The following is a 9923-nucleotide window of genomic DNA, read 5'->3' on the forward strand; positions in this document are numbered from 1 at the left end:
CTACAAAAAAAAATGTAAAAGTAAAGATGCAGTGAAAACGAACTGTTTGGTAATCATTATTACCGTTTTCTCTACAACTTTTCATGTAAATTATTCTTTTGGTTTTGATATGCCTCAAAAGAAATTGTACATTATTATAACTTAGTTCATTACTCCCTTTTGGCAGCTAATGGGCTTTTACCAAGTTTAAAGTGCAAAATTTATCACAATAACAAAAATACTAATCTATCTACCAACTACCTCCTACAAACCCAAGTTTTTCCTTGGGTAGGGGAAAATTGATTTGAAAAATAATGTTCCAGTTAAAATTTTGATATATAGCATTTTCTAACTTAGGAAGCCACAACGTTTTTGACTCACCATGGTTGGTATTAACTGAAAATTCTGTGCATCTAAATCAGTTTTGGTTTTTGAGAATTTTTTGATTCAACTTGCCTTCGATTTTGGTAATTGCATTTGCCAGGCATGCAGGATTATCGTTGTTTTTTTTTGTTTTTTTTTGTTTTTTTTTTTTTTTTTAGCCTTCTGTCTTGTCACTAACCATTCCTCCTTGGTGGCCATGTACTTCGGAAAAGGTCACATGACTTTTCTGGTCTACTCACTGTCTAAGATCCCTTGCTTTCCTTGCTTGCATCCCACAAACTATTAACCATCCTCTACTGCAGCACATCTCACCTTACTTAATGAGATTGTGTATCTCCTACAAACTCTATCTAGAATGCTCTGCCATTGTTTGTCTTTAAATCTTCTCTAAGTAATGATGGGTCTGAGTTATATCAAATCTCACCCTACAGAATATTTCTTCAGAAAGTTACAGAAGACACCAAATAAAAGTGCCATTTTAAAAGACAAGTGGGGCTGAGAAGGTGGCTCAGTGATAGAGTGCTTGCCTTGCATGCACGAGACCCTAGTTTCTATTCCTCAGCACCACATACACAGAAAAAGTCAGAAATGGTGCTGTGTTCAAGTGGTAGAGTGCTCGCCTCAAGCTGAAGAGCTGAGGGACAGCTCCCAGGCCCAGAGTTCAGGCCCCACGACCGAGAAAAAAAAAGATATATTTTTTCTTTCAGAATGTAAGATCCTCCAGAGCAGGGACAATATTTCCTGTATGTTCTACTGTGTTCAGTACACTGTAAATGCTCAATAAATATTGATGATTGGAGGCAAAAAATATCTGCTTTCTTCATTGGAAATATCAACTATACCAATTACTATTCTTGTGTTTGATAATAGTTCTAAAATAAACACTGCCATTCTTTCAAAGACAAACATATAGACACATATATGTATATAAGTACACATATAATGCTTTGGGGGTAATCAGTAAGATTGTATTTCATTAATATGAAATATTAAATTAGTGTTATATATAAATCAATACAAACCCATCCAGTCATTGAATCCGTCCAGACTCCTTCATAAACCTGTAAACTTATCATATCTTTTGCACAAGCATTAGTCCTCCTGAGTAAGCTCAGGTCAGGAGAAGCCACAACAGGACACAAGATCCATATCAGGGCCTTAAAAATAGGCACACAAAAGAGGTGTGATCAGTTTTGAAAGAAGAGATATCAGTAAGATTATTAAATTATTTGGGATTGAAAGCCAAAGAAATGAAGATCTCTACAAAGAAGGGGACTAAAAAGAAAAGGAAATATCTCTGAGGTCCATTCAGTCCAGTGTTCATGTACAAGTCTTCCGGGGTGATAGGCCACAGTGTGATGCCCAGTAGCCCACGTGCTTAACTGCTCAAGGCAGGATGAGTTGATGTCTAGGGGCTTGCATACGGGATGGCTGAAGGTCACAGTAATAGGAGACAGAACCTTTATAAGAGGGGCCCTTTGTGTGTAATCCTAGTTACTTTGGAGCCTGAGATCTGAGGATCAGGGTTCAAAGCCAGCCCAGGCAAAAAGAAAAATCTATAACTTTTTTTTTTACTAGTCTTATGGCTTGAACTGAGCATCTGGGAGCTATCCATGAGCTCTTTTGCTCAAAGGTAGCACTCTTTTGCCACAGCACCACTTCAAGATTTTTCTGTAAATAATTGGAGATAGGAAACTAACAGATTCTCCTGCCCAGGCTGGCTTTGAATTGACATCCTCAGATATCAGCCTCCTGAGTAGCTAGGATTAAAGGCCTGAGCAATTGACACCTAGCTCATACGAAACTCTTATCTCCAAGTAATCAGCAAAAAGCCAGAAGTGGAGGTGTGGTTCAATTGGTAGAGTGCTAGCCTTGAGCATAAATATTAAGGGATAGCACCCTGGCTTGAGATCAAGCCCCAGAATCAACAGAAGGAATAGAAAAGAAATAATCTGAAAATCACAAGCCAGGAAGATGCAGGATATGGAGCAGAAGGAGTCTACTGTGTTTATGTAGCAGACAGACAAAGTGAGACCCAATGAGGCCAGAGGTCTGTGAAGCAGGTAAGACACTTGCCAAAGTGTCTCCTAGGATGGCAACATGCAGCATTTTGCATTTGTACCAGCAGGTGGCACTAAACAAGGCTAAGCAGGCCTAGTTGGTTGGCTCTAAGTAATGAGCAGGTGATTTTGTATATTTGCTGGGTGTTGGGGGTGGAATGGGGTGAATTGAAGCCCTTCAGGATTCTCTTCCTTCATTCTTCCATTATCTTGTTCATCATTCCATTTTACAGATGAGGAAAGCTCTGAGCTGATTTTTTAAATTAGTTATTTGCCTGATTTTTGCTAGCATTGGGGCTTTAACTCAGAGTCTGTCACTCTTACTTGGCTTTTCTTCTCAAGGCTGGCACTCTTCCCACTGGAGCCATATGTTCACTTCTGGGATTTTGCTGGATCATGGGAGAAAAGAATCTCTCAAATATATCTGCTGGGGCTGGCTTTGAACTGAGATCTTCAGATCTCTGCCTCCCAAATAGCTAGAATTACAGTCGTAAGCCATCAGTGAGTTGTTTTAGAGATGATTTTTTAAAATAATATTTTTTCTTTTATTGTGAAAATACTGTACAGAGGGGTTACAATTACATGGGCAAGATAATGAGTACATTTCTTATAAAATAATATTTCTATGTTCATCCAATGTGTGTGTGTGTGTGTGTGTGTGTGTACACCCTCATGTACGCATACACACACACACACACACACATACACACACACACACAGAAGCAGGGACATTGTCCAAGCCCAGTCAAAGGGCAGAACAATGTTCACACCAACCATTTATTGTCCAGTGGTCTTAGATTTTGGGTGAGGGGAAGGGAGTGTTCTGTTACTCCCTGCCTTTTGGGCTAGGCCTATTCCTTCCTGGTGACTACTTTGTTTCTCATCACAGACTCCCAAAACTCTCCTAGGGAGTTCAGGGCTGCCACCCCGAAGATCTCATGTCTTTCTGTCCAGCTGTAGGCTTTCTCATTATGGGAAGAACATGAGCTCCTTGGGCAGAGATCATAACTTAGTCACCTTTAGTGCCTTAACCTGAAACCTGCCACATCCGTAGATGGAGGCTGGACACACAGACTTCATTCCTTCATTCTGCAAGCCATTCCTTTGCCACACTGCACATGGCAGCATGCGTGATCTGGGAAGGGTCTCAGATCAGCTTCTCTGGACAAAAGCAGATAAGTAGTAACAAACAGATATGGAAAAATAACACAGAAGAAGGACTCTGGAGGCGGAGAACTAAGGATCTTGGTTCAAAGACAACTTGGGTAGGAAAAGTCCCTAGACTTACCTTCAAAGAACCAGCAAATATTCCAAAGTGGGGCTGTGGTTCAAGTGGCAGAATTCCAGCCTTGATCAAAAAAGCTAAGGGACAGTGACTAGGTTCTGAATTGAAGCCTCATTACCAGCGATAGATAGAGATAGATAGACAGACAGACAGATAGATAGATAGATAGATTGATAGATAGATAGATAGATAGATAGATAGATAGATAGATAGATAGATAGATAGATAAACAGGTTTTCTGCGTACTGGTATTTCACACCTGTAATCTTAGCTACTCAGGAGACTAGAAGTGAGGCAAGAATCATGGTGTGCAGCCAGACAAGGCAGGAAAGTCCATAAGACACTTATCTCCAATTAGATATCAAAAAGCTGAAAGCAGAGCTGTGCCTTAAGAGATACAGAGATAACCTTGAGTAGTAAAGCTGAGGGACAATGTGCAGGTCCTAAGTTCAATTCCCAGGATGAACATGCACACATGCACCTGTGCATACATATACACACAAGCACACACACACATACACACACACACACATACACACACACACACACACACACACACAGAGGAAGATACGGTAGTATGACCATGGGCTGTGGGGTATAGAGGGGGTGGCTGACTGGGAGCCATGTTTTGGGTGTCGTGCTGGGGACAGAACTGGAGGAAGGGTCTCCTACAGGCCTAGGAATGGGGACTTCAGTAACAGGAAGAGCCAGCATCCAAATCTAAGGGAGAACAGCAAACGGGGAGGAGACAGAACTCTCTACACAGTTCTAGATTGTTCTGCAAGGTCCTAGTGTGTTAGGCAGGTGAATTAATCTTCTCTTCATGGGCTTCATCACTCTGGCTGTTAGTGGACCCCCTGGGTGTGTATGTATACATACAGGTCCTGGGGCTTGAATTCAGAGCCTGGGCACTGATCTTGAGCTGTTTATGCTCAAGGCTCGCATGCTACCTTTTGAGGAACATCTGTACTTCCAGCTTTTTAGTAATTAAAGGGAAATGAGTGTCTCATAGCTCATGCCTGTAATCCTAGCTACTTAGGGAGCTAAGATATGAGGGTCATGGTTCAAAGCTAGCCCAAACAGGAAATTCCATGAGACTCTTATCTATAATTAACCACCTGAAAACTAGAAGTGTTGCTATGGCTCCAAGTGGTAGAGTGCTAGCCTTGAGCAAAAGAGTTCAGGAACACCTAGGTCCTGAGTTCAAGCCTCGGGACTGACTCCCTCCTACCCCCTGTAATAACTCAAAAAAAGAAGTCTCACAAACTTTCATGCTCAGGTTGACTTTGAACCATGATCTTCAGATTTCAGCCTCCTGAGTAGCTAAGATTAGAGGTGTGAACCACCAGCATCTACCTCACTTGACTTTATCTCAAGACAGCTCTCTACCTCTTGAGACACAGCTCCACTTCCAGTTTTTGTTTTTTTTTTTTTTTTGGTTTTTTGAGTAACTGGACATAAGAGTCTGTTGGATTTTTCTTCCCAGGTTGACTTTAAACCATCATTCTCTGATCTCAGCCTCCTGAGTAGTGAGAATAACAGGTGTGAGCAATGAGCCCCTGGCTATAGCTCTCTGGTCCAGGAATCTACTGCAATGCTATTATGATGACTAGGGCAAACATAAGGGAATAAGCCAGGGACAGAAAGTATGGAATCTGAGCCTGGTGCCTCTTACATCTGCCACAGTATGAATGATCTTGGGGCTTCTGATAAATGCCACTGCCCTCTTGGAGACCTCCAAGGAGTTAGATGAATGCCCACTCACTGAAGGCATGCCAAGTCCTGGGGTACAGGGCACTAAGGCTCTTCCTGTTCTCCACTGCCACCAGTGGGACTGTGAGAGGTCATGTCCCTCTTCTGAGCCTTCATTTCCTCCAAGTTCACAGACATTGTCCTTAAACCCTTGCATTCCAATCCCTTCTCCTTTCTCCTGGATCTTTGCCCGAAGTCTCATACTTATGATTTTTGGGCTTTGCTTTTGGCTAAGCTGATCTGTCTGTTCCCAGCCTGGAAATCACACCATTATAATCATCCTTACTTGGTAGAGAAGAGAATGGGGACTAAAGGTTTGTGATGATGAGATGGGAAAATGGAGACCCAGTCTTTCCACCCCCCTTTTTTATTTTTATTGTGAAAATACTGTACAGATGGGTTACAATTACATGGGTAAGATAATGAGTACATTTCTTATCAAGCATTGTAGCCTCCTCCTTTGTTTTCCCTTCCCATCCTCCCCCCACCACCCAATCCTCGCCCCCCCCCCGGCCTGCACCAAAGTTGTAATGTTCATTTTCAACATAACGACTTGTACATTTCACTGGAAACCCAGTCTTTGAATGAGGAGTTTGTTAAAGAATATTAAAAACAACCCAGGCAACGGTGGTTCCTGCCTGCCATTCAAGCAACTTAAGAGGCTAAGATCTAAAGACCATGGTTTGAAGTCAGCCTGGGCAAAAAAGCCTGTGAGAGTCTTACCGACAATTAACCAGTTTTAAAAAGTCAGAAGTGGAAGTGTGGCTTAAGTGGTAAACACCAGACTTGAGCAGAAAAGCTAAGCAAGAGAGCAAGCCCTACTATCATAGCACTTGTGCACGCATGCACACGTCATGCACACACACACAATCAATAAAATGTGTTTTTAAATAAACCAGCACTTCTAGACTGGTGAATCTATTCTTCTTTCAAAACCCTTGGCTTTGGCTTTGGCTTCATCAGTATGAGGTCCCAGAATGAATAGCACCAACATTGAAGCTCCCTAACAAAGCCAGATAAGGACACCTAGTAGGAAAAGTTTTTGTATCCCACCAGGAAGGTTGAAGACACAGAGGATGAATAAGCAGTTTGTTAAAATACATACATAAATAAAAAGGGACCTAGATATTGGTGGCTCATGCTCGTAATCCTAGCTACTTGTGGGGCAGAGATCTGAGGATCACTATTCCAAGCAAGTCTGGACAGGAATGTCTATGAGTTTGCTTGCTTGCTTTCCTTTTTATTTTTTGCCAGTCTTGGGCCTTAAATTCTAGGCCTGGGCACTGTCCCTAAACTTTTGCTCAAGGATTGCACTCAATCACTTGAGCCACAGTGCGACATCTGGCTCTTTCTGTGATTAACTGGAGATAAGAATCTCCCGAACTTTCCTGCCTTTACTGGCTTTAAACTCAGATTCTCAGATCTCTGCCTCCTGAGTAGCTAGGATTACAGGTGGGAGCCATCAGCATAGGCTGACTGTGAAACTCTTATCTCCAGTTAACCACCAAGAAAACTGAATGGGGGGGCTGTGGTTCAAGGGGTTGAGTGCTAGCATTAAGCAATAAAACTTCAAGGACAGGACCCAGACCTTGAGTTCAAGGCACAGGACCACACAAAAAATAATAAAGAGGGAAGTAGCAAGGGGTAGTGGGAGGAGAGACTTACCATTCATCAAATACAATAGTCTAGAAGCTGACAAGGAGCTGACCCAAGTCACAACCAATCATCTATTTGAGGAAGCACAGTGACAACCAAGTAAACAAACAAATATGTGAAGCAACCATAGCAAGATCAACAGTGCAGGTGAGAGGGCTTTAAAGGGGTCATTATGAGTCAAGTGCTGGTGGCTCAACCTGTTATCCCAACTACTCAGGAGGCTGAGATTTCAGGATCCTGTTTCAAAGCCAGCCCAGGCACTAAAGTCCATGAGACTTTTTTTTTTTTTGGGGGTCCGGTCGTGGGGCCTGAACTCTGGGCCTGGGTGCTGTCCCTCAGCTCTTCAGCTCAAGGCTAGCCCTCTACCACTTGAGCCACAGCGCCACTTCTGGCTTTTTTCTTTTTGCTTATGTGGTGCTGAGGAATCGAACCCAGGGCCTCAGGCAGGCAAGGCAAGTGCCCTACCACTGAGTCACTTTCTCAGCCCTCCATGAGACTTTTATCTTCAATAAACTACTCAAAAAAGCTGTGGCTCAAGTAGTAGAGCATTAGCCTTAAACTCCAGGACAGGGCTCAGGCCCTGAGTCAAGCCCCAGTCCTCAGACTTCAGCTTCCTGAGTAGATAGGAATACATATGTGAGCCACCACAGCAAGGCGACCTTTTATTATATATTATCTCATTTAATGTCCATGACTACCCCAATAAGAGGGCTCAGTCTAAAAGTATCAGTTCTCATTTACTTTCAGTCAATGATCAGGTCTGTTTTTCCACTGAAAGTAGTCTTGTCTCTGGGAGGAGGATAAAATCCCAAAAGCCCTTTCCCTTGTTTGGTGCATCCTATATTACAAAAGTGATGAAAGGGGCTGGGAAGGTGGCTCAGTGGTAGAGTGCTTGACTTGCATGCATAAGGCCCTGGGTTCGATTCCTCAGCACCACATAAGCAAAAAGAAAAAAGCCGGAAGTGGCGCTGTAGCTCAAGTGGTAGAGCGCTAGCCTTGAGCTGAAGAGCTGAGGGACAGCGCCCAGGCCCCACAACCAGACCCCCCCCCAAAAAAAGTGATGAAAGGGCATGAGGTTAAAGCTGGGTTCTTAAAGTATTGTGGGAAGCCTGGCCTGGTTTGCAACTTTTATTAAAAAATGACTCCGGGAAGATAAAAACAAAACACACCTCAACTCCAATTTCCTTCAGAGTCCTCTAGGGAGCTAGTTGAAGAGAGGTGAAGGGGAGAGAGACTAATTAATTTCCTTCCTTTTATGACTTTGAATGCTAAGCTCAAGCAGTAATTACTGAATACAATAGCTACAATGTACCTAGCTGGGGAAGGTCGTCAGTTTACTTTCCCAAGGTGGAGAAGTATATGAGCTAAAATTTCAGGTCTCAGCTTTACTTAGGCTGCTTGGCTCAGGGAAGAGGGGGACCTTTTCTGCAAATTCTTCTGTCCAGAAAGAGCTCTAGTTTATTCTCAATGAACAGTAGCAGGTGCTGCTAGAGATAAGAATGGAATAGAATAGATTGTGACCTAGGTGCTGACATCCTCCAGAGGGAAGCCCAAACTGAGACCTGCTCTGTAGAGAAATCAAAGAACTAGTGAAGAATGAATATTTTAGGTCAGCAGGCAAGGGAAGGGGTTGCTGAGGTAGAATTTCTGCTCCTGTTCCTGAGAAAATGGAGAGAACTACACAAAGGTTTATTTTTATGTGTGTGTGTGTGTGTGTGTGTGTGTGTGTGTGTGTGTATGCATGCCAGGGGGCTTGAACTCCAGGTCTCATGCCCTTGCTTAGCTTTTCCTGCAAGGCAGATCCTCTCCCACTTGAGCCAAACCTCCACTTTGAGGTTTTTTGCTAGTTTATTGGAGATAGGAGTCTGTCAGCTTTGTCTGCCCAGTCTGGCTTTTAACAAGTATCCTCAGATCTCAGCCTCCTGAGTAGCTAGGGTTATAAGCAGAAGCCTTCAAGTGTCCAGGTAACACAAAATTTTAGAGAAGTTTCTAGAGGAGACCAGAGCAAATTTGCAAAGGCCCTACCTGATTTGTTAACTTCTTGGGTATTTATTTAATTAGGAAAAGAGCAAGATCAGCCTAACTAGGAGAAAAGCAAAAGGTGTAAATCGGTCATATCATATGGGCCTCGCAGGCTGTAAGGATTCTTGTGGATTGTTAATGTGAAGGAAAAGTACTGGTGAGTCCCTACAGTTCACCTGGGGTTCTAGCCGCTCCTCTGGCTACTCTGTTACAGCAGTGTGCCCAATACAAAAGAAGTATAATATTAGTCATCGCATCATTCACAGTAGTGGAAAAGTAGGAGCAACTCAAATGTCCATGGATGAATAAACAAAATGTGATCTATGCATCCAATGAAATACTATTCAGTCTTAAAAAGGAATGGCATTCGGACCCATGCTACATGAATGAATCTTTAAAATATTGTAAGTGAAATAAACCAGATATAAAAAATGACAATTTATGTTTCCACATCCATAGTTAAACAATAGTAAAAATAAATAAATAAAAGTCAAATTTGCTGGGTACCCATGGCTCACATTTATAATACTAGCTTCTCAGTGGGCTGAGAACTGAGGATGGAGGCTTGAAGCCAGGCTAGGCAGAAAAATCTCTGGGGCTCTTAACCCAATTATACCAAAAAGTCAGAAGTAGAGCTAGGACTCATCAGTAGAATATCAGCCTTGCGTAAAAAAAATTCAACTTCGAGTGGAGAATGAGTCGGTCAGTGCGGGTGAGAAAGAGCAAGCTTTCTGGGTGCAACAGCACTGTGGCAGAGTGAGCACACAAAGCCAGCCCTAGGCTGA

Source organism: Dipodomys merriami, unplaced genomic scaffold, assembly GCF_024711535.1.
Source record: "Dipodomys merriami isolate MVZ:Mamm:240054 unplaced genomic scaffold, mDipMer1.0.p SCAF_194, whole genome shotgun sequence".
Classification (NCBI taxonomy): domain Eukaryota; kingdom Metazoa; phylum Chordata; class Mammalia; order Rodentia; family Heteromyidae; genus Dipodomys; species Dipodomys merriami.